This window comes from Schistocerca serialis, chromosome 4 (assembly GCF_023864345.2).
Source record: "Schistocerca serialis cubense isolate TAMUIC-IGC-003099 chromosome 4, iqSchSeri2.2, whole genome shotgun sequence".
Classification (NCBI taxonomy): domain Eukaryota; kingdom Metazoa; phylum Arthropoda; class Insecta; order Orthoptera; family Acrididae; genus Schistocerca; species Schistocerca serialis.
In genome coordinates this window covers 587,920,597-587,945,752 of record NC_064641.1, presented here as the reverse complement: position 1 = coordinate 587,945,752, position 25,156 = coordinate 587,920,597, and the positions used below count along the sequence as shown (strand labels likewise).

Sequence of the window (25,156 nt, the reverse complement as noted above, 5' to 3'; positions counted from 1 at the left end):
GACATGGCTTAGCCACAGCCTGGGGGATGTTTCCAGAATAAGATTTTCACTCTGCAGCGGAGTGTGCGCTGATATGAAACTTCCTGGCAGATTAAAAGTGGCGCATTAGGCGCTAAATGATTGGAGATCTAAGACTCTTCACAGAAAACGTGATTCGAAGGCTTTTCTGCTCTTTAAAGTAGTATAGATGGTGATCTGTGGCATCTCTGCCAAAAGAGTACAATGCTAGTGCACGCACAAGTATTTCGGAGGACACCGGTCATCGTACATAGTTAAAGGGCTTATTTCAATAGTGGTACAAGTCCATTTTTGCTCATATTGAAATACAGAGTCCTTAAATTAAGTGAGCACAGTTTTAAACTGCCAGGATGTTTCATATCAGCGCACACTCCGCTGCAGAGTGAAAATCTCATTCTGGAAACATCCCCCAGGCTCTGGCTAAGCCATCTCTCCGCAAAATCCTTTCTTTCAGAAGTGCTAGTTCTGCAGGGTTCGCAGGAGAGCTTCTGTAAAGTTTGAAAGGTAGGAGATGAGATACTGGCAGAAGTAAAGCTGTGAGGACGGGGCGTGAGTCGTGCTTGGGTAGCTCAGTTGGTAGAGCACATGCCCGCGAAAGGCAAAGGTCCTGAGTTCGAGTCTCGGTCCGGCACACAGTTTTAATCTGCCAGGAAGTTTCGCCTCAGAATTATGCTGTTCACCGTAACAACACAAAAAATAATGACAGAAATTAGAAAACAAATACTTAATTAACTCGGAAACTGGCTGGTTTTATGCTCTGCCACATTTTTAGAAGCTGATTCATTCTAAGAAGAAAACAGAAACCAGCCATTGTTAATAATGCTATTTGCTTACACAAATAGCACCGTTACCAGCTTCGAACCGACAGGTTCATCTTCAGACAGCCGTTGACGTTTACTCTGACAAGCCAAAACAACATGATCACTGCCCACCGCAACGTTGGATGCCGCCTGGTGGCGTTGCAGGCACGTGACACAGTAACAAAAATGAGTAAGCTGAGCAGACCCGGACGGGGAATCACTCTAGTGAAGATATGGGCTGCAAATGGGGAAATCTATTGAGATAAGCGACTTTGACAAAGATTATTATTACGTAGAGCGCGTGAACGAATATCTCTAACACGGCGAAGCTGGTCGAATGTCCACGTGCTATTGTCATGAACATCTATAGAAAGAGGTAGACGGACAGTGAAACTACCATTAGGTTGGAGATCCAAGACTCTTCAGAGAAAACGTGATTCGTAGGTTTTTCTGCTCTTTAAAGTAGGATAGATGGAGATGTGTGGCATCTCTGCCGAAAGAGTACAATGCTGGCGCACGCAAAAGTGTTTCGGAGGACACCGGTCATCGTACATAGTTGAACATGGAGCTCCGCAGCTCCCTCTGTATTCACATGTCGACCAATGACATTGTCAGTTACGACTGCAGTGAGCACGAGATCATAGGGATTCGACCGTCGATGAACGGAAACGTGTCTGGCATTTCGAGTGAATCAAATTTTTGCTGTACAAGGTGGATGGTCGTCTCCACAAACGCCGTTATCGAAATGAACGGCGGCTGGAAACGTGCAGCACGCCATGGACGCAGGCTGCGGGATCGGTATTATTCTATGGGAGACATTCTGCTGTGCTTGAGTGGGACATGTGGTAGTAATCGAAGACACGCTGACAGCTGCGAATTTCCTGCATCCCTTCATGCTTGATGTCTTCCCCAACGGCGATGTCGCCTTTCAGCAGTATAAATGTCCATGTCTTAGAGTCAGAACCATGCTATGATGGTCAGAGGAGCACTATAGCGAACTCACTTTAATATCTCGTAGAGCAAATTCATCTGCTGTAAATCCTATGTAATCCATCTGTGTCACTGTCGGGCGCCATCACCGCGTACAGAAATTAGCGGCCGGTTATTTACGCGAATTACAAATGGTTCAAATGGCTCTGAGCACTCTGGGACACAACTACTGAGGTCATCAGTCCCCTAGAACTTAGAAGTACTTAAACCTAACTAACCTAAGGACATCACACACATCCATGCCCGAGGCAGGATTCGATCCTGCGGTTTCGCGGTTCCAGACTGTAGCGCCTAGAACCGCTCGGCCACTCCGGCCGGCCGCGAATTACAGGACGTGTGCATAGACATCTAATGCCGCATATCGCCACAAGCCAACCAACGAACTGTCGGATCCTTGATACGCAGAATCAGTGATGTGTTTTGTTCCACTGACGGAAGAATAAGCTATTAAGCAAGTGGTAATAATATTTTGGCTCGTCTGTATATATATCTTTTGTTGTTTTTACATTAGTTGTTGGAAAGATACAGTCGACAACAGATGTAAACAACAGCAAATGTAATATAAATCCGAACAACATTCTGAAGATGAACGTGTTAACGGCGCTATTTGTATAAATAAATAGTATTATTAACAGCGGCTGGTTGCTATTTTCTTGTTTGAAAGAATCACTTCGTATTTTGTACACAGACACGCTCTCTTAAATGTTAGTTTTCACCAAAAGCTGGCCGCTGTGGCCGAGCGCTTCTAGGCGCTTCAGTCCGGAACCGCGCTGCTACTACGGTCGCAGGTTCTAATCCTACCTTGGGCATGGATGTGTGTGATGTCCTTAGGTTTAAGTAGTTCTAAGTCCTAGGGGACTGATGACCTGAGAAGTTAGTCCCATAGTGCTCAGAGCTATTTGACCATTTTTTCACCAAAATAGTACGAGAAAAGTATTTGTTCCAAGTACCATTAATACTGATGCATTAGGTTTTATTTGCAATAATATATGTACAGAAATACAGCTTTAGTTTTGTAAGTAATAGAATTATAGTCAACAAAAAACACTTCCCGTATCTTGTAAATTTTGTAGCTCCTGAGGGAAGCACTGCTTGGCACAAAGAGCGTCACCATCTACTGAAGACTGATCTTGTTCATATTTTGGCATTTGGATGAAATTTAGAGTACAGTAGCACGCGTTTTTATTTTTTAATGGCACTTAGGGCGTTTTCCATGTCCAATCTTCAATTGATTTCTACTCTACAAAAGACTGATATTGTCTTGCAGACAATAGTTGTTAAAGGTGTTTAATACGAAGAAAGAAGGCAAGTTTAGCGACTTGACAGCTCAGCAGCAAATACCTGAAGTATAAACAATTGTTGAACAATTACCTGAAAATTGCTTTATTGGAAGAAAGTACATGAATTGTATGATTTTTAAATTTTTACTTCAAAGAGTCTTAGTTTTAATTGCAATTTTATCCCTCAACAAAAAGACAAGAGACTGAAGTTTCGATTTTCCAACGTATTTAGATCTAAAGAAAAATGAACAATACAGAAGAAATTTTATTTCATCAGCAGTGGTCGTCACGTTCATCAATAAATGCTGTTTTGTAGGGATCAATTTTTAAGTGTAGTGTTGTCTTACTTCCAGTTGAAAGTACAGTAAAAACTCCAAAATGAACTTTGAGTGAGGTGTTAGTTATTCAGAACATTTATTTATTTTCTTTTATTATTTTAAGAAAACCTATGAGTTTTCTAACAGTATTGCCGTATTAAAGAAGAAAATCTGCCTTTAATTATTTAGCAATACACAGAAAACACGAGGACTTAACAGATGGCACGGGAACATAAAAATAGTAAAGTGTCACTACAGACCTAAAGGTGTGGGGTTCAATCCTCGGTCTGTCCTACGATTTTTAACTGTCAGTTATATCACATTGGAGAATGTCATGTACATCGTGGTTTGTAGTCCCCTGTAACTGGCTGATAAGTCAGTTCATACGTCCGAAGAAGGTAAGGGCATACCATCACTAAAAGGACCGTGCCTAGTGAAGCAATGCTGTGTACACGCCAATCTTCCGGTTGAATAACAGCTTTACTTAGGATACCCTTCCCGATACCAAAGTGGGACTGATAGGACTGACTCTACCTATGTAAAGACTGTATTGTTGCATTTCTTCGTGACAGGTTAAGATTATGTACATTGTAACAGTTCAGGAAAGTAAATCTGTCGCTTCACCACGCCGCTGGTTTTCAGATCTACAATAGTGTTGATTTATTTTTTTGTAGAGAAACTAAAAACCAAAAATTTCCTGATGTAGCTATTGTTGAGAAGGATATGTTTTAAAGGCGCTCTCATTTTTCATTTTTTGCTCTATTTTCGCTAAGACAAGGTAGTATCCCATATCTACATCTACATCTACATTTATACTCCGCAAGCCACCCAACGGTGTGTGGCGGAGGGCACTTTACGTGCCACTGTCATTACCTCCCTTTCCTGTTCCAGTCGCGTATGGTTCGCGGGAAGAACGACTGTCTGAAAGCCTCCGTGCGCGCTCTAATCTCTCTAATTTTACATTCGTGATCTCGGCGGGAGGTATAAGTAGGGGGAAGCAATATATTCGATACCTCATCCAGAAACGCACCCTCTCGAAACCTGGCGAGCAAGCTACACCGCGATGCAGAGCGCCTCTCTTGCAGAGTCTGCCACTTGAGTTTATTAAACATCTCCGTAACGCTATCACGCTTACCAAATAACCCTGTGACGAAACGCGCCGCTCTTCTTTGGACCTTCTCTATCTCCTCCGTCAAACCGATCTGGTACGGATCCCACACTGATGAGCAATACTCAAGTATAGGTCGAACGAGTGTTTTGTAAGCCACCTCCTTTGTTGATGGACTACATTTTCTAAGCACTCTCCCAATGAATCTCAACCTGGTACCCGCCTTACCAACAATTAATTTTATATGATCATTCCACTTCAAATCGTTCCGCACGCATACTCCCAGATATTTTACAGAAGTAACTGCTACCAGTATTTGTTCCGCTATCATATAATCATACAGTAAAGGATCCTTCTTTCTATGTATTCGCAATACATTACATTTGTCTATGTTAAGGGTCAGTTGCCACTCCCTGCACCAAGTGCCTATCCGCTGCAGATCTTCCTGCATTTCGCTACAATTTTCTAATGCTGCAACTTCTCTGTATACTACAGCATCATCCGCGAAAAGCCGCATGGAACTTCCGACACTATCTACTAGGTCATTTATATATATTGTGAAAAGCAATGGTCCCATAACACTCCCCTGTGGCACGCCAGAGGTTACTTTAACGTCTGTAGACGTCTCTCCATTGATAACAACATGCTGTGTTCTGTTTGCTAAAAACTCTTCAATCCAGCCACACAGCTGGTCTGATATTCCGTAGGCTATTACTTTGTTTATCAGGCGACAGTGCGGAACTGTATCGAACGCCTTCCGGAAGTCAAGAAAAATGGCATCTACCTGGGAGCCTCTATCTAATATTTTCTGGCTCTCATGAACAAATAAAGCGAGTTGGGTCTCACACGATCGCTGTTTCCGGAATCCATGTTGATTCCTACATAGTAGATTCTGGGTTTCCAAAAACGACATGATACTCGAGCAAAAAACATGTTCTAAAATTCTACAACAGATCGACGTCAGAGATATAGGTCTATAGTTTTGCGCATCTGCTCGACGACCCTTCTTGAAGACTGGGACTATCTGTGCTCTTTTCCAATCATTTGGAACCCTCCGTTCCTCTAGAGACTTGCGGTACACGGCTGTTAGAAGGGGGGCAAGTTCTTTCGCGTACTCTGTGTAGAATCGAATTGGTATCCCGTCAGGTCCAGTGGACTTTCCTCTATTGAGTGATTCCAGTTGCTGTTCTATTCCTATCGTTTGGTCAGTTGAGTCAATGATATCCTTTTCGCTTTCCAATTATGTCATTACTCTTTAAAAAGTTACCTAACACTTGTAATTAAATCTAGCTGTAATCTGTTGTCGACACATTTTTAGTATACAATAAAATTCGGTGTTTCACATCTTACGCCAGTCTTAAGTCCACAGTCGTTATCAATTGTCATTTATGTTTGTTCTCATTCTTAAGGTTCAACGTTTTATCGTCATCGAGTTCAGTTGCGATGGAAAGCGAGCTCTACTGAAGAAAGGTGAAAGAAGCTGCAGAGCTTCAAGAAAATAGGAATAACCTAAACTAAAATAGCACAGCAGAATCTAAACCTGAGTTGTGCCGCGTACAAAGCCATAGATCAAACCACTACGTACTTCACTCGTCGCCACATTTATGTTTGAGCAACTGATGTTAAAATTCGCCATCAACATCAACATCTTGCCGCAAAAACAGAGGTGAGTAAAAAATCGTTATACTATGCATTCTATGAAGTTAACATTGTATTATGAGATGCACCCTTAGAATTTTCCTATTTCATTCACTGTACTTATGTGTAGCTGATGTGATATCTATACTGCTGACAGTTCACTCAAATGGATGTATTGACTCTTATTGTTACGTAGAAATATATAGTGTCTAAAAATTAGGTAAGGGAACTGTAGGAGGAAATTCTTTTGGAAACCAAAGAGTGATTTCGAACGATGGTTTTGTCAGTTTTGTCAGTCAAGAGTAACTCACCAGAAATTCGACTGAGAATATCACATTCACAGGTTTTTCAAAAATGATTTTCAGATGCCCTGTATATCAGAAATCGTCATACTCATCACATATTGAGGGTACTGTGGGAGTCATAGAGAATGAAATTGGATTGCGAATACCTGCATCTAACTCTCATCTTGTAATAACATGTAATAACATCATATTCATATAAGAAGCACTACAGCAGTGCAAATGTTCTATTTGTTACTAACGATTGTTAGTAACGCCTCCACATTATCTCATCCTCGCATAAACACCGTGGAGCCCACGGAGCTTATCCGACGGTGGGTATCACGTTCAACCATGTCCTCGATTCTTTAGTGAGCAGAGTTTTGGCACTTTATTCATGGTGAATATTCAGGGACATAATAGGAGCCATCAATCGAAGTAAAAAAGTTCAACAAACATGGGCTCTCAAATGCACGCCTTAAGAGCTATGAACATTTGTTCATTAGAAGAGATTAGTTTCACAGCATCGAAGATTAAGTGCTCATAGCTCTTGATGTATGAGTCGTCGTCAGTTTCGATGGAGTATCCCTGTTCACCATGGTCCCTGTTGACGAAGCTCTTTCTTACATAGCTGATATGTTTCCTACTGATATAATAGCGTTGTCTCGACATTGTTTATCCTCGACTTATTTTCAATATGACAACGAGTTTCATGAACAAATTGATGGGGTGGCCATGGGTAGCCCTCTGAGCCCTGCTATTGCTAATCTATTTATGGAATTTCTCGAACAAGTGCTGCAGTCCGCAAAAAAAAAAAAAAAGTCCTTTGAAATGGTATCGATACCTGGATGATACCTTTGTGATATGGAATCATGCTGAAGAGGAACTGAGTGGTTTTTTTTTTTTTTTTTTTTTTTTTTTTTTTTTTTTTTTTTTTTTGGTGCACATAAGCAGTTTCAATCCAAAAATACAATTCACCATGGAGAAAGAGAGTAATGGACAACTAAATTTTTTTGGATGTATTGGTTATTAAACGGGTAGATGGGACTTTAGGGCACAAGGTATATAGGAAACACACACACATCGATAGTTACCTACATAAGGATTCGAATCATCATCCTGGGAAGAAGAGAGGAGTCATAAAAACTTTAGTGGACAGGGCTAATAACATCTGTGAGTCAATTTATTTGCAAGATGAATTAAGCCATTTGCGAACGGCTTTCAAGAGAAATGGGTACACTGACAACGAAATAGATCGAGCACTCCACCCTAGAAGAAAAGTGTCCGAAAATACACGACGACAACAACTACTGTCGGCTGGAAAAGTTTTTCTTCTATTTATTATAACATCACGTACATCACGGACCGTATTGGGAAAGTTTTGGCCAAGTTTCAATCCAAAGAAAATTAGTGAAAGTTTAAGATCGGTGAAAGACGCACGACACCCCTTAGCTACCCCAGGTGTGCATAAAATTCCGTGTAGCTGTGGCATGCTTTACACTGCAACAACTAAAAGGAGTGTCAATACCCGCCTAATGGAAGACAAAAGGAACTGTAGATTGGGACAAATTGACATATCAGCTGTAGCGGAACACGTTTTCAAAGACGGTGATCACGAAATAAAATTTAGTGAGACAAACGTGATAGCTCGGACCTCAGATTATTATAACCGCATGTATAGAGAAGCTATAGAGATCTACAAGCACGAAAATAATTTTAGTAAAAAAGAAGAAGGATTAAAACTAGACAAGATATGGCGGTCGACTATGTACCAACGAAGTGACTACCGATTACCTATAATCGAGAGAGATGGCACTAGCCAGGGATAGTTTTAAATTCGAAAGCACATGATGAGTGGTGGAGCCATCTAAGCGCTCTATACAGGGTGTTACAGAAGGGTACGGCCAAACTTTCAGGAAACATTCCTCACACACAAAGAAAGAAAATATGTTATGTGGACATGTGTCCGGAAACGCTGACTTTTCATGTTAGAGCTCATTTTATTACTTCTCTTCAAATCACATTAATCATGGAATGGAAACGCACACCAACAGAACGTACCAGCGTGACTTCAGACACTTTGTTACAGGATATGTTCAAAATGTCCTCCGTTAGCTAGGATACATGCATCCATCCTCCATCGCATGGAATCCCTGATGCGCTGATGCAGCCCTGGAGAATGGCGAATTGTATCACAGCCGTCCACAACACGAGCACGAAGAGTCTCTACATTTGGTACCGGGGTTGCGTAGACAAGAGCTTTCAAATGCCCCCATAAATGAAAGTCAAGAGGGTTGAGGTCAGGAGGGCGTGGAGGCCATGGAATTGGTCCGCCTCTACCAATCCATCGGTCACCGAATCTGTTGTTCAGAAGCGTACGAACACTTCGACTGAAATGTGCAAGAGCTCCATCGTGCATGAACCACATGTTGTGTCGTACTTGTAAAGCACATATTCTAGCAACACAGGTAGAGTATCCCGCATGAAATCATGATGACATGCTCCATTGAGCGTAGATGGAAGACTTGACGCCTCTGGAATTTTTCTTGTGGGGTTTTCGTAAAAGACATTGTTTATAAAGACGTTCCAACTACGCCTGAAAATATGCGATAGAGGATGTCAGAGCAGGTGCTTCGATAAGTGCCGATGTGATAAGGAATACAACTCAATTCACGATATGAAGATTGCAGCACTGCACTGATACCAATGGTCGTCACTTCGAACACCTTCTGTAAATGGACATTCATGCCATCTTCTTGACCTTCGTTGACCTTTAAAGACCTTACTGTTACACGTCATTGGATTCGTCCCGATAGCCACTATCAGAAAATACGTGCCAGTCTATAGTTAACCCATTTAAAAAAACAAAGTTGACCTTCATATCTCCGAAGCGACCCCACCCAGTAAAAAAAAAACCAACGTCATATTATGGACCCCGTTGTCCCAAGCAACATTTGTCCCACAAACTTTTCAGCTACTCTCATACTTTCGCAATTATTCTAGATGGCAATAGTTAGTGAATCGCCCTGTACAGTGGTGTACGGGTACTTTTTATCAGGTGACGTAAGTATTTTAGGTCACCTATATAGTATTATAATACTGTCACTAAAATGTATTGAGAAGTACGATAGCTTTCCATGTAAAGGAAACCCAGATTTATGTACCTGGTGCAGACATTCCTATTTCGGTTTTCAAACTTTCCCCACAACATTCCTTGCGAATGTTGCGATGATTCACACCTAAAGGTCATGATCGACAAACTGCCTTTCCCCTGTCCATTTTAAAGCTGTAGCTGTGGAGTAAATACTTACACTTTTTTCCATTTTCATTTTGGTCACCAAACTGTCAAGTGACAATTTTTGCAAATTTGGAAATTTGTGGTAAGATCTTATGGGATCAAACTGCTGATGTCATCGGTCCCTAAGCTTACCCACTATTTAATCTAACTTAAACTAACTTACGCTAAGGACGACACACACACCCATGCCCGAGGGAAGACTCTAATCTCCGACGGGGGAAGCCCCGCGGACCGTGACAAGACACCTCAGACAATTTTTAATCCTTCTCATCTTCACTTCCCTATTCCTTCAATATTCTGTCATGATTTTTTTCCTTTCTTCAGACAATTACGCACCTTTTCTCTTACTGCTTTTGCCTTGGATTCCTAAAAAAAAATTGCACTTTTCTTATAGCAATATCTCTTTCTTGTGCTCCTAGTGCTTTTCTGTTGTGTACGTATAAATAAAAAACTTCTCGGATTCACCTTGCTATTAATTTTTCTTACAGAATCTAGAATATCTGTATTGTCACGCTGTTCACTCCGAAGAAAATGTACAAAAATATCCGTCTTTTTGTACAGCTATATTATTATTTTTTGAACAATTTACAGTTTTTATTTCACTCAGGCATATTTAAAGTTCTGTGTCTGTTGCGGTTGTTATACAAGAACGCCTTATTTAAATTCATGTTTAGTCCAATAAAAGTACATTACAGTATTGTTAAGCAAATCATTTTTGCCGGCCGGTGTCGCCGTGCGGTTCTAGGCGCTTCAGTCTGGAACCGCGTGACCGCTACGGTCGCAGGTTCGAATCTTGCCTCGGGCATGGATGTGTGTGATGTCTTAGTTAGGTTTAACTAGTTCTAAGTTCTAGGGGACTGATAACCACAGATGTTAAGTCCCATAGTGCTCAGAGCCATTTGAACCATTTTGAACCAAATCATTTTTCAAATCGATATCGCGGCACGGTCACTGCGATTTGGTAGTAGTGTCGTTCAACACTTGACGAATCGTCTTGGATCCGATCCCGGCCACTGATTACATTCTGAGTGCAAATCATGAGCAACGGAGGCCGAAGGCCTCCGGTATGGGCACCTTCGCTCTGCCGGCAGCCCTGTCAAAGACGGTGGAAGAGCGGACAGAGTTTCAGAGCTAACGGAAAGGGTTATATTAAAGACACGTAACATGTATCCACAGGACCTGTGGCCTGTAAACGGTGGAGGGTCTCATCAAATCAGTCTCATCAGCTGAAAAGTTTGTGAGAAAAATGTTGCATGTGAAAACGGGGGCCATAATATGACCGCCCCCACCTCCCAAAGAAATATGATTAACAGACTTGCTTAACGCCAAAGTGAGTCCAGATACGGAGGCCAAAACAGTGGAAGCGAGTGCATAAGACCTAGGGAGAGGAGTGCGCCTCGGTGGATGCCGCAGACGTCTCGGAGCGGGTCGTTAGCGCCGCTCGAGCGCGCGGTTCTGTTCGAGCGCCCGCGTCGGTGTCCTTGCCGGCGCCCAATGGCGGGCCGTGTCCGCCGGGACGTGACGCCGGTGGCAGCCAATGGCGGCGGCGTCTAGCGGCGCCTAGCGCCGGCTGCCACGGCCGGCCGGGCGTCGGGGGCGTGGCCTGCGCACCCCGCCGGAATATACAAGGTGGCACCGCGCGGAGGTCCACCACCCACGGCGCATTCCCACCTTGTCTACACTCACTCACACACATACACTCACACACACACACACACACACACACACACACACACACACACACACACAGAGAGAGAGAGAGAGAGAGAGAGAGAGAGAGACCAAGTCAACTTCTATTTAATTTGAGCGTCCCACTTCTTCAAGACGTCTGAATCAGATGAGACTTCCCCTAATTGCGAGACTACTTCTGCGTCACCTACAAACAACGAACGCTCCCACAGCGTGGCGAGAGCACAGTAGGAGACCTGCAAGCAAGTATGTGTTTTCTGACATGACAACAACTTGATGTTCTAGTACAGCTCCCGAAAATTATGCCAGCTTACTTTTCATTACTAATTTTTGATATTCGTATGGCCGTATCTAAACCATATTCTAAAAATAGTCTGTGGACAAATTCTCGCTATGTGAATCAAATTTGTTTCCGTCCTTACGTCATCGAGCACGGGTCTGGTCAGGTAGCCGAGTAACGGAACGAAGTGGTGGAGCAACTGTTCTACTTGCGTCTACAGCAAGCTCCGTTCAGGATAAATACACTAAATCTTGTAATTCTGAAGTTACAAGCAACAATGAAAATTTGCTGGAAAAAAAGCACAAATGTAGTAATGCAACCCAAACAAAATAGTAATATGTGCCCGAAACAACGGAGCAGGATTTCATCGAACAGAGAGCAATCTAAAGAATTTATCGGCAGCCCACGTGGAAATACCGACGTCCCAGGAACTAAACGTGAGGAAATAAGGCGTCTGACAACCGCGACAATTGATTACCAGGTTGCCAGAGCACGCTATAGTGCAAGCCGTCAGGCGATCTATACGCAACAAAAAATTGTTCAAATGGCTCTGAGCACTATGGGACTCAACAGCTGTGATCATCAGTCCCCTAGAACGTAGAACTACTTAAACCTAACTAACCTAAGGACATCACACACATCCATGCCCGATGCAGGATTCGAACCTGTGACCGCAGCAGTCGCACGGTTCCGGACTGAAGCGCCTAGAACCGCTCGGCCACCACGGCCGGCTATCCGCAACATTCTCAGCGCAGACTTAAATGGGCCTGAAGCTCAGAGCCGTGGATCATCGCCACCACTTCACACTCAACATAATACTGTGCTTCGACAGTCAGTCAGTGAGTGACTATAAGGCTTTCAGATATAGAGGCTTAGAAGCTGACTCAGTACGCTGGCTGCAGTATGGGTTAGTGTGCATCTTTCTTTCTTTCTTTCTCTCTTTATTTATTTACAAGGGCGGATTATCAAAGAGCTTTATTGTTTTCCATATCACTCACTATTGTGGCAAAATTAGTATCATTAGATAGAAGTACAGATAATTTTTTCATCTAGTGTTATATTTGTGAATCTGTATTACTTTTAAATTGCAATGTATTGTTGGCAACAAAATTCGTCAGTGGATAAATGTACCACGAAGCTGTGATTGACATTCTCAATCGCTCAAAGAGATACCTGCAATAAGTACGTCTATGAACCCCGTACGTACCCATATAATTACTTTCTTTTATACAATTAATATTTCTTGCCTAATTTAAGAATCTCCCCAGATTAATATTCCGTAGGATATCAGTGAATGGAACTCAAAGCTTCATGCCATAAACATCTCTCGAGGGGACGCTGTACTCCTGTACGCTGTACGCTTGTGATTAAAATGTAATTCAGCTCTGATCCCACCTCATTATTTCTTAATACAGTCACGTTTTCCTGTAAGAGCTGTGTACAAACTATGAAAAAATACTTAGATTATCTTTCTTGCTCTGCAAAGAATACGGTAACACACATTTTCTGTCTTTTGCCTGCTTACAAGGAACCAGGAGGTCCACTTGGTGTCTTGTGCAGCCCATATTACGTCAAACAGTCTATGTGACCACATAAAAACAGGTACTTAAAGCAACTAAGTAGGTACACCTCCCGATCAAAAGTATCCAGACACCCCTGTATAATACCTAAATGTCACTAGAGGCGGAAACCCAAGTACAAAATGAAGTGGAGAGTATTTTTATTTTTTTTTTTTATTTTTTGCAGTAGAGAAGCAGCAACTATGAGATGGTTCGTTCGGGAGAGCTCAGAGACTTCGAACGTGGACTAATCATAGGATGACACCCGAGTAACAGATCATTAGAGACATTTCAGCTTTTCTAAAACTGCCCAAGTCGACTGTTGGTGATGGGATTCTGAAGTGGGAGCGTGAGAGGACAGCCGCAGCTAAATCGAGACCATACAGACTTTACGTACTGACGAACAGGGACCGTCGAGCATTGAGAAGGGTTGTTATAAAAAAATCGCATGAAATCAGCGGAGGGCGTCACTCGTGAGTTCCAAAGTGCTGCCGGCTGGAGTGGCCGAGCGGTTCTAGGCGCTTCAGTCTGGAACCGCGCGACCGCTACGGTCGCAGGTTCGAATCCTGCCTCGGGCATGGATGTGTATGATGTCCTTAAGTTAGTTAGGTTTAAGTAGTTCTAAGTTCTAGGGGACTGATGACAAATGTAATGTATTGCGAATACATAGAAAGAAGGATCCTTTACTGTATGATTATATGATAGCGGAACAAACACTGGTAGCAGTTACTTCTGTAAAATATCTGGGAGTATGCGTGCGGAACGATTTGAAGTGGAATGATCATATAAAATTAATTGTTGGTAAGGCGGGTACCAGGTTGAGATTCATTGGGAGAGTGCTTAGAAAATGTAGTCCATCAACAAAGGAGGTGGCTTACAAAACACTCGTTCGACCTATACTTGAGTATTGCTCATCAGTGTGGGATCCGTACCAGATCGGTCTGACGGAGGAGATAGAGAGGATCCAAAGAAGAGCGGCGCGTTTCGTCACAGGGTTATTTGGTAACCGTGATAGCGTTACGGAGATGTTTAATAAACTCAAGTGGAAGACTCTGCAAGAGAGGCGCTCTGCATCGCGGTGTAGCTTGCTCGCCAGGTTTCGAGAGGGTGCGTTTCTGGATGAGGTATCGAATATATTGCTTCCCCCTACTTATACCTCCCGAGGAGATCACGAATGTAAAATTAGAGAGATTAGAGCGCGCACGGAGGCTTTCACACAGTCGTTCTTCCCGCGAACCATACGCGACTGGAACAGGAAAGGGAGGTAATGACAGTGGCACGTAAAGTGCCCTCCGCCACACACCGTTGGGTGGCTTGCGGAGTATAAATGTAGATGTAGATGTAGAAGTTAAGTCCCATAGTGCTCAGAGCCACCTGAACCATCCAGAGTGCTACCACCAGTCCAGCAAGCAGAAAGAACAGGGTACAACTGTCGAGCAGCTCCTTATAAGCCACGTATTTCTATAGTCAGTGCTAAGCGACGGTAGCGGTGGCGTAAAGAGCGAAACGACTATTCCCACACTCTGTGACAGTCCGATGGAAGGGTTTACGTTTGGCCAATTCCTGCAGAACGTTACCAGCCACCAGTGCTAGCAGTGAACTACGAAAGAGATGGCATTATGGTATGGGCGGTGTTTTTCGAGGTTAGGGTGTGATTCCCATTTTGCGCTTAAAAACGCTAAATGTATAAATTCGTGAATATATTTTACAACATAGTTTACTGCCTGCACTAGAGGAACATTTCGGACAAGAGGCTTGTTTGCATCAGCATGACAACGCACCCTGTCATAAAGAAGCACTCGTGAAGAAATGGTTTGTTGAGATGAAATTCCTGAAATAGCATTGCCTGCCCAGAGTATCGACCTAAAACTAATGGAATAACGCTGGGACAAGTTAGAACGTCAACTTCGCTCCAGTAGACCACAACGTCTGGTTTCGGTTCTTGAGGAAGAATGGGCTGCCGTTCCTCCACAGACATTCCGACACTTCATCGAAAGTGTCTCCAGCACAGTTCAGACCTTCATAAAGGTGAAGAAGGGTGGACACGTCGCATTTCTAATGGGTGGCCGGATAGTTTGATAAGATATTGTACGTAAAACCTGTGTCATGTAACTCACGAACTGAATTAACATTGGTCAAAACTGGATAGTCTCGACCGCTTGTTCCATTGTAAAACAATGCGCTCTGATATTTTGTAGCACAAGCATAGCAAGTAGTAGTAACAGATAATGCTTTTACGAACAACTGCAGCGCCTTGATGTTAACATTATTATTATTATTTCCTTCACTTTCTCAGACGTTATGTCCGGTTAAAAATGGAGTGACGCGGACCTTGATCAAGCGCCACTTCCTTTTAACTATACGGTATGTGTTATATTGCATTTAGGAACTTTCGGGTAATTGAACATGTATCAATATTTACGGATTTCTGCAGTTGCACATATATGTTTGGATGCAGCTGTATTGCATTGATGTACTGGTGGATATTGTGTGGTATGACTCCTGTAGTTGATAGTATAATTGGTATGATGTCAACTTTATCCTGATGCCACATGTCTTTGACTTCCTCAGCCAGTTGGATGTATTTTTCAATTTTTTCTCCTGTTTTCTTTTGTATATTTGTTGTATTGGGTATGGATATTTCGATTAGTTGTGTTAATTTCTTCTTTTTATTGGTGAGTATGATGTCAGGTTTGTTATGTGGCGTTGTTTTATCTGTTATAATGGTTCTGTTCCAGTATAATTTGTATTCGTCATTCTCCAGTACATTTTGTGGTGTATACTTGTATGTAGGAACGTGTTGTTTTAAAAGTTTATGTTGTAAGGCAAGCCGTTGATGTATTATTTTTGCGACATTGTCATGTCTTCTGGGGTATTCTGTATTTGCTAGTATTGTACATCCGCTTGTGATGTGATCTACTGTTTCTATTTGTTGTTTACAAAGTCTGCATTTATCCGTTGTGGTATTGGGATCTTTAATAATATGCTTGCTGTAATACCTGGTGTTTATTGTTTGATCCTGTATTGCAATCATGAATCCTTCTGTCTCACTGTATATATTGCCTTTTCTTAGCCATGTGTTGGATGCGTCTTGATCGATGTGTGGCTGTGTTAGATGATACGGGTGCTTGCCATGAAGTGTTTTCTTTTTCCAATTTACTTTCTTCGTTTCTGTTGATGTTATGTGATCTAAAGGGTTGTAGAAGTGGTTATGAAATTGCAGTGGCGTAGCCGATGTATTTATATGAGTGATTGCCTTGTGTATTTTGCTAGTTTCTGCTCGTTCTAGAAAGAATTTTCTTAAATTGTCTACCTGTCCATAATGTAGGTTTTTTATGTCGATAAATCCCCTTCCTCCTTCCTTTCTGCTTAATGTGAATCTTTCTGTTGCTGAATGTATGTGATGTATTCTATATTTGTGGCATTGTGATCGTGTAAGTGTATTGAGTGCTTCTAGGTCTGTGTTACTCCATTTCACTACTCCAAATGAGTAGGTCAATATTGGTATGGCATAAGTATTATTATTATTATTATTATTATTATTAGCGAATTCTTCCAGTAAATGGAAGAAGTTAAGAAAATAACTTAATCCACTTTTCTTTAGGTACTTCTTGTTCCAGTAGGACTTCTTTGCGAGGAGGCGGCATGTTTACATTCTTCCGACTACTTTGGTCTGTACTGTTTCTGTTTTGGTACTCTGATGCAACTTCCCTTTTGTTCAAATGTGTGTGAAAGCTTATGGGACTTAACTGTTAAGGTCATCAGACCCCAAGCCTACACACTACTTAACCTAAACTATCCTAAGGACAAACACACACACCCATGCCCGAGGGACGACTGGAATCTCCGCCGGGACCAGCCGCATTTCCCTTTTGTCTATTTGCGACTGAAGGTGTCCCTTTATAACATGTTGGTTGATCATTTGTTTGGGTTGTTCAAGTCCTTCCGAATTTCGTTCAGTATAGTTGTTCTTAACTGATGTTACATGGTTTATTATCCTTTTTGTCACTCGCTTTTCTGGTAGTCTGTTGAGATGACCAAACAATTTCATTCGCCTTTTTTTAATGTCAGTTTCGATACTTGAAAACTTTTGACTGACTGAAGCCTGTAATCTTCTTGAGTATGTCTTGCACCTAAAATGTTCCTAATGGGTTAGTCTCTCTTCTTTTTTTATTTCTTCAAGTTCGTGTTTTCTGTTAACCGTCAGTGTTTCACTTCCGTATTGGACTAACCATAGGGCTTTTTCCACTTTTTGCAGGCAATTTTATTGTGAGATTTTTCTCAAGGCCTGCCGGTTCGATGAATTTTCCGCGGTATTTACAGTACGTGACCCTGCTGATTTTATCGTATTTTCTTTTTAGACTCGTGATTTCTGTCTTTAACATAAGAATTCAGTTTTCTCAAATGAGATTTGTAACCCCACTTTTTCTTCGTCCTTTGCATCGCCAGGTCGTCAGCAAACGCGACGAGTGGCATGTACAGGTTGTTTTTGGGACAACCAGTAGGATTGAGTATCAAAATTAATTTTCCTTCAGTTCTTTCTCCCATTCTTCGATAACCGTGTCTATGACACATCGAACAGAACATGATGAGTCCACTTCCTTGTCTCACACCTGTTTGAATGTAAAAGGGTTCTGAGATTTCCTCCATAATCATTAACATATTCAACGTAAGTAATCACTAATAGAAGAAAAGTACGAGTTCTGAAAAAGGAGGTGAGAGAATGTATTTCCAGGACGTGAAAGTATCACATCAGGAAACAGAAGGTGAGCGAATGTCACTGTCTTCTCCGGAGCGGATAAAGTATTTACGTGTACGACGTACATAGGTGTGTTACCACCGTGAACAGTACAAACAACTTCTGAAATAACGTTTCAAAAGGTGTTCCAGTGTGTGGGTGGCTACACACAGACGGCAGGAAATCATTGCCAGCTTGCACCGAAATTCAAACTGATCGCCGTATCTGAATTAACCAACGGCTTCCACACTCTACGCGGCAACAAGTGTTTTGCTGCCTTTAATCAGTGCATTACATGTTGCAAGAAAAATTTCTTAACCCTCTCGGAAAGAGGATGTATCATACGAATTGAAATACAGATGAATCTTGGGGAAGAGGCTAATTTTTCCATTTGAGGGCTTACAAAATCGTGCTTTAATCTTCAACTGTCTAACGTTTTGTTTGCAGTGTTATATTATGTTAGAACAGTATGTGGGCGTTATTGAATGACTCTTATTTTGACTGACAATAGAATTTAAAATACTGTAACGTTCAGTACCACGACGGAATTAGGAAGATTAGGGCTTGACGTACCGCCGCCGACGAGTTCATTGGAGACCTAGCACGAGCTCGCAGTTTTTGAGAAGAACGACGAACAAAATCGGTCGTATCCTTTTTTCAAACTGAAAAATCTAAAGAGGGATGGCTGGACGAGATTTGAACCGCTGTCTTCCATAATGCGAGCCCAGTGTCTTACCTCTCCGCCGCTTCGCGCCGTTCCAACACGAAGAGTCTCTGTGGATGAAAGTTCGACGGTCACATCTGATGGAGATCTGATATCGCCATATAAATTAACTTGTACGACAATGACAGCGAAATTTCATGACAAGTCGAGAAAACTATCAAGTGTGATCGTTAGAAAAACTGTACCTTCCGGTTAGTCAGCTCATATGAAAAGGCGCTATGCAGCTAGTATTTATATGTAATTCCTTTGCGTAACATGGCAATCAATCGCTCCCAACATGTGCAATTGTCTACGTTATTTTACTTCGCCCTGCGCTTCCTACAGCTCATCTAATTTGTTTTTGCCATTTAGTTACTTCTCTGAATCTCTTACGGTTCACAGGTGATCTGTTATCGGATAAAAATTTCCCGATGAATTGTCGAAGCTATGAAGTTTATGGTTTAGAAATATCAAGTATTATTCAAGTGGCAATGTTGAGATACCTCGGCTTTTCGACGAGTCTCAGTCACAGTTAAGGGTAATCCACAGTTTCTCAAAACTTCGACTGAAGATGATAAGAATGATACTGGTCGAAACGTCGTGACACCTCAACACTGCCACTAATTTTCACCAATATTTAAATCTACACCCGAAGGCACCTTACGGTGTGTGAGGGAGTGTGCTTCTGCTACCACTGTCTTTGTCCCCCGTTTTCCAGTTCCATTCATGAATGGTGCATGGAAAAGACGCTTCTCCGTAAAACTCCGTAAGAGCTCTGTTTTCTTTGATTTTCTCGGCATCATAAGTTGGCGAGACGTATGTGGGAGAAGATAATATGTTGCCAGACTCTCTTGGGACCTTCTCTCTCAGAATTCCAAAGTGAACCTCTGCAGGATACACAACGCCTCTCTTTTAGCATTGGCACTGGAATTTGATGCGCATATCCGTAACTCTCTCAACCAAAATAAACGATTCCGTGACGAAACGTTGTACTCGTCGTTGTATTCTCCCCGCCCCCTCTCTCTCCTTCTCTCTCTCTCTCTCTCTCTCTCTCTCTCTCTCTCTCTCTCTCTCTCTTTCTCTTCTGTTACTCTTTCTCCGTAAGGGACTTAGACTGATGGACTGTACTCGAGAATCAGTCGAAAGGGTGTTCTGTAAGCCACGCATTTCATTGATGAATTACATGTCCGAAATATTCTCCTAATGAACCTCAGTATGTCACACGATTTTCCTGCCACTTGTTTTATGTTGTCATTCCACTTACGGTCGCTTTTCAACAGTAGTATATGCCGGGAAAGCCCACATTCACAGTTTATTATAATTTTGTACAGATGTTTTATCAACTGCAATTTCAGATCGATAAATTCAACCATACGAAATATGATGGATGGATAATGGTGCTGATTATGCTTTGGATATCTCTCATTCTCTATACTATGCTTATCAACGTAATTCAAGTTGGTATATTACTTGCGATTATATTTTGTAAGAATTTCATTTCTTTCGCCTTGTTTACTTGTTTATACTGTGAAATTTTAAACGGCTAACTGCACTTTCACCCGCTCCCATTTGCAGGCTCCTAATCTAACGGATATCAGGGGCAACAAAAATTTGATTTTCAGTATTTCATGTAACTATTGGCCAAATTTAAAAATTTCTGCCGTAATTTACTCATCGAGAGGTATAATCTTACTTAAATAACTGTTATAGTTAGAAACTGTGTATGTGTCTTGAGACAGAGTAACTCACGGCACGCAAATTAGCCAGACTATATTCATCCAGTATTTTAAAATGAGGGCACTTAGCGACTTCCAACAAAAAGCTTCAAACGTAATTTCAAACCTTTCTGAGCTTTTATCTCTAGCAAAACCTCCCCCTCCGCCACTACTCTTCCCTCTTCCAATGTAATATGAGGCAACACGGCTTGCAGACAGCACGGTCCATATATACCACTGAGTACACCTGCGTTGTACGCCACTCATCTCAGGAGATATGACGTCATAAACGTTCAGATCCCTGAAAAACTAGCTTTTCTTAAAACAGAGTGCAAATTAACTTGACTATACTCACCCAGTGTTTGACAATGAGAGTACCTACCAACTTTCAATAAACTTAAAGGGTAATTTGAAGAGCTTTATACGTGAAATTCCGTGTATTTAAAGTACTGGTGACGGAGGGGGGCGGTGGTTACTATTGGTAGACAACGAAGAGTAACCTGGCTCAGGGAAACATCTAGACACTAGATTTTAGGAAACCACAACATACCTTTCTAACTACAAATTAACAAACTCCTTCCAATGACTCGACCAGGATATCAGATTATCCCGTCTCCCATATATAATAAACTCTATATGTCTCTCCATCTTCCCATGAACACAACTTGTTTTTCATAACCACAAAAACATTTCTTCAACATTATATTCTGCTTATCTTCTACTTTCTTCAAAACTCATTGCATCTCAGGCGAGCACTATAATATGGCAAAGCATGCAACAAATACTGTTTATTAACGAAAGGGTAAAATGTTGGAAGTGTTGACGACGAAGTCAATAATACACTGAAGAGCCTAAGAGACTGGTACACCTGCCTAATATCGTGTCGGACCCTCGCGAGCACGCAGAAGTACCGCATCACGACATGGCATGGACTCGACTAATGTCTGAAGTAGTGCTGAAAGGAACTGACACTATGAATCTTGCAGGGATGTCCGTAAATCCGTAGAAGTATGAGGAGGAGGAGGAGATCTGTTCTGAACAGCACCTTGCAAGGCATTCCAATATGTTACATAATGTTCATGTCTGAGGAGTTTGGCGGCCAGCGGAAGTGTTTAATCTCAGAACAGTGTTCCTGGAGCCACTCTATAGAAATTCTGGATGCTGGTGATCAGACAGGATTCCTACGTACGTGTCAACTGTGAGAGTTCTATCTAGACGTATCAGGGGTCCCATTTCACTCCAACTGCACACGGCGCACATCATTAGAGAGCCTCCACCAGCTCGAACAGTCCCCGCTGACATCCAGTTTCCATAGGTTCATGAGGTTGTCTTCATACCCGCACACATCCATCCGCTCAATATAATTTGAAACGAGATTCGTCCGACCGGGCAACATGTTTCCAGTCATCAACAATCCAGTGTCGGTGTTGACTGGCCCAGGCGAGGCATAAAGATTCGTGCCGCTTTGTTTCGTGCAGTCATCAAGGCTACACGAGTGGGCCTTCTGCTCCAAAAGCCCATATCGATTATGTTTCGTTGAATGGTTCGCACGCTGACACTTGTTGATGGCCCAGAATTGAAATCTGCAGAAATTTGCGGAAGGGTTGCACTTCCGCCACGTTGAACGATTCTCTTCAGTCGTCAGTGATCCCATTCTTGCAGGATCTTTTCCCGGTCGCAGAGATGTCTGAGGTTTGATGTTTTACCGGATTCTACGGTACACTCGTGAAATGGTCATACGGGAAAATGACCACTTCGTCACCACCTCGGAGATGCTGTGTCCCATCGCTCGTGTGCTGCCTATAACACCATGTTCAAACTCACTTAAATCTTGATAACGTACCGTTGTAGCAGCAGTAACCGATCTAATAACTGCGCCAGACACTAGTCGTTTTATATAGGCGTTGCCGACCGGAGCACCATGTTCTGCCTGTTTACATATCTCTGTATTTGAATACGCATGTCTATACCAGTTTCTTTGGCGCTTCTGTGTATAACGATTGATCTACATGAGAAACAAATCAGAGTTTCGCCTTATTGACACTTCTATTTATGAAACTAGAGATGGCACTGAACAACATCAAGTGAATCAAAGCAACAAGAATACTGAAGAGAAAAAAAATGGCTCTGAGCACTATGGGACTCAACATCTGAGGTCATCAGTCCCCTAGAACTTAGAACTACTTAAACCTAACTAACCTGCGACCGTAACGGTCACGCAATACCGAAGAGAATGAGAATGAAGTGCAAGTACCACAAGTACGGCAAGGCTTTTAAAAACGAGGAGGGATAAAGAAAGTAGAAAATCGGGAAAAAGAGTCGGTTTCAATTACGTTACTCTATCATTTTGATTTTCTACAGGGAACTAAAGAAATGTGAGGCAAATGCGGACAGTAATTAAAGTACGATTGGAAAGATATCAGCACCATCCTTCTTAGACGATGAAGTTATTAAGAAATGGAGTCGGATATATCGACTGGAATAATTTGAATGATTAAGTGTGCACCAAAAGAAATCTTCCCGTAACTGCCACCTCTGCATCCGCATCACGCACACTTAGAAGTCAAAAGCCAGTTTACGGAAATATAAAGAAACTGCGACCTTTCTCATGCTCAGCAGACTTTGTTCTCTGGAAGCCTGTAATGACAATGGTGTATAGTTCCACAAAGTAATATATCGTAGTACCAGAAAAGCTGTCCTTTATTGAACACAGTGTAACTGAAATGAGAACTATTCCGGTTGAAGCAGAAATTTAAAGCGGTTCTCTTGGGAACAAATTACAGGATGGTCGAAATAAAACCAGCAAGTGAAATGTTTGTAAGTTCTGCGCAAAACAAGCATCCTGCTTAATGAATAGATTAAACGCTATTTACATAAGATGCTGGAAATGAAGTTAATTCAGAGCTTTGCGCGATTAATCAAATTATGGGAGACATGAAGCGGGTCTGGATGACGGATGGTAGCAGTAGCGTTTGCAGTCTTTCATTGTTGCTTGCCCCATGTATGGGAATTATTTTAGGGGATCTCACCCTTCCAGTCGCTCCACAGCTACAGGTCACAGGAAAGGAGTTCAAGCGATGATGTTGCAAGGGCTCAAGTGCGCTGTGTGCTGCTCTCCTAACGTGCTGAAAATATCCACGAAATCCTGGTTTCTAGTTATCTCTTTGCTGTCTAAATGACATACTCATGAAATGCTGAAAACATTCTTCGGGCCTGTTCCACTTCCGTCATCCTGTACCAATAAAGTGCCAGAAATTTCCTTAACCTTTACCAAATACATAAAATTTAACGTTAAACAAACAAAGGAAGTGTCAGTTCTCGAGAACTACCTACAAGCTGTGTATGAGTAACCTAAAATACGGATGCGGGACATGAGCCACGATGAGAATACGTAAAAGAAAACCTGCAGTTGAAATCATTTGGAAGGGTTGTCTATTTGCAAGGGACGACTGCAAAGGAGGTGGAAGACTGTGGTCTGTTTCTTTTCATTAGTAATATTTACCATATTTGTTTACGTCTGTCTGTTTCGACGGAAACTCTTGGATAGTTACATTTGACGCTACGTATCCAACAGATTTTTCCTTAAAAGAATCATTGTTTGGTTTTGTGCCCGTGAATACTGAAAGTGGATAACCGTTTCAAATCTTATGTCATGTAATTTTCTAACGACTTTCAAACCGAGATAAATGTTTTCCTAAGTAACAGTATTGCGGCAGCACTTGTTTAAGGAAAAGACATACTGTACTCAGAAGAAAAATACAATAAATGCACCAAAACAGAAATTCTCAACGAATAGCACGGGAATACGCGTTCACAACAATTTCAGTAGTTTAGCAGATGACCTTTGCAAATCACTGTGGTAACAGTGATAATAACAGTGCTTCGTTTGTTAAAATACAGCCTGTAATTCATTGAAAGAATAATAAATTAACCTTGACCGAAACAACCAACTCTTTTAGACATACAATAAATTTAGTGTGCCACGAAATAATACCAAAATCAACTAACCACTTGCATTTGGAAAAAAAGAAACTCGAAAGACAGTGACATATAATTTATGTACGATTAGTTTCCGATGAGCTCGTCCAGCGGTAAAGAAATAAAACTTCGAACGCATAACAAAGATGAAATCTCTATCTAGCAGCTCTGATAAGTATATCTTGTAATTTTTCCAAGTGAGATCCAACGAATTTCTAGGTACTTGCTCACGGCCGAGTCAGGTACAAATTGAATTTTCATTCGGTTGGGCGACTTGAATCTCAGACAGTTTAGAGCTATCTCTACCGAAGCACTGAAAGATTTTTTAGTGTGAGTGTAAAAAGAAAATTCTAGAAGAAATGCAACAGAGTTCTAATTTAGGAACATTCCTAACACAGAAGAAGACTGGTTATGCAAATGAAGATTACGAGAACGACACTGGACAAGTACAAACACATTGCAGGGGCGCGCGCTTCATCAACGTATGCGGCACGTAGCACTTCAGAGGTCGTAGGAGGTGCCGATTATAGAGTAGCGATAATGAAGCTATTATGCGGAATAGTTGATATAAATGCAAAACGAATAGCAAGACGTAGCTTTAAAGTGCATAACATGCGATCGATTGAACATATATAATTCGCTGACGCACACATCTAATGAATATTCCTTAGGTGCTTCCCGAGAAAGTTAAGAAGAAACTAACGGCGGCTCACTCAATACATTTTGCGAAGTGAATATTAATACTTTAGCTTCCTGTAAAATAG

General features: G+C 41.8%; 1 long non-coding RNA gene across 1 annotated transcript in view; it reads left to right on the top strand.

The window, feature by feature from the left end:
• Nucleotides 1-25,156, top strand: part of LOC126474043 (uncharacterized) — a 223,932-nt gene that overhangs the window by 130,873 nt on the left and 67,903 nt on the right. Inside the window, exon 2 of the long non-coding RNA XR_007586561.1 lies at nucleotides 5,923-6,179. This is a non-coding gene — a long non-coding RNA (uncharacterized LOC126474043). The remainder of the gene's footprint in view (nucleotides 1-5,922; nucleotides 6,180-25,156) is intronic.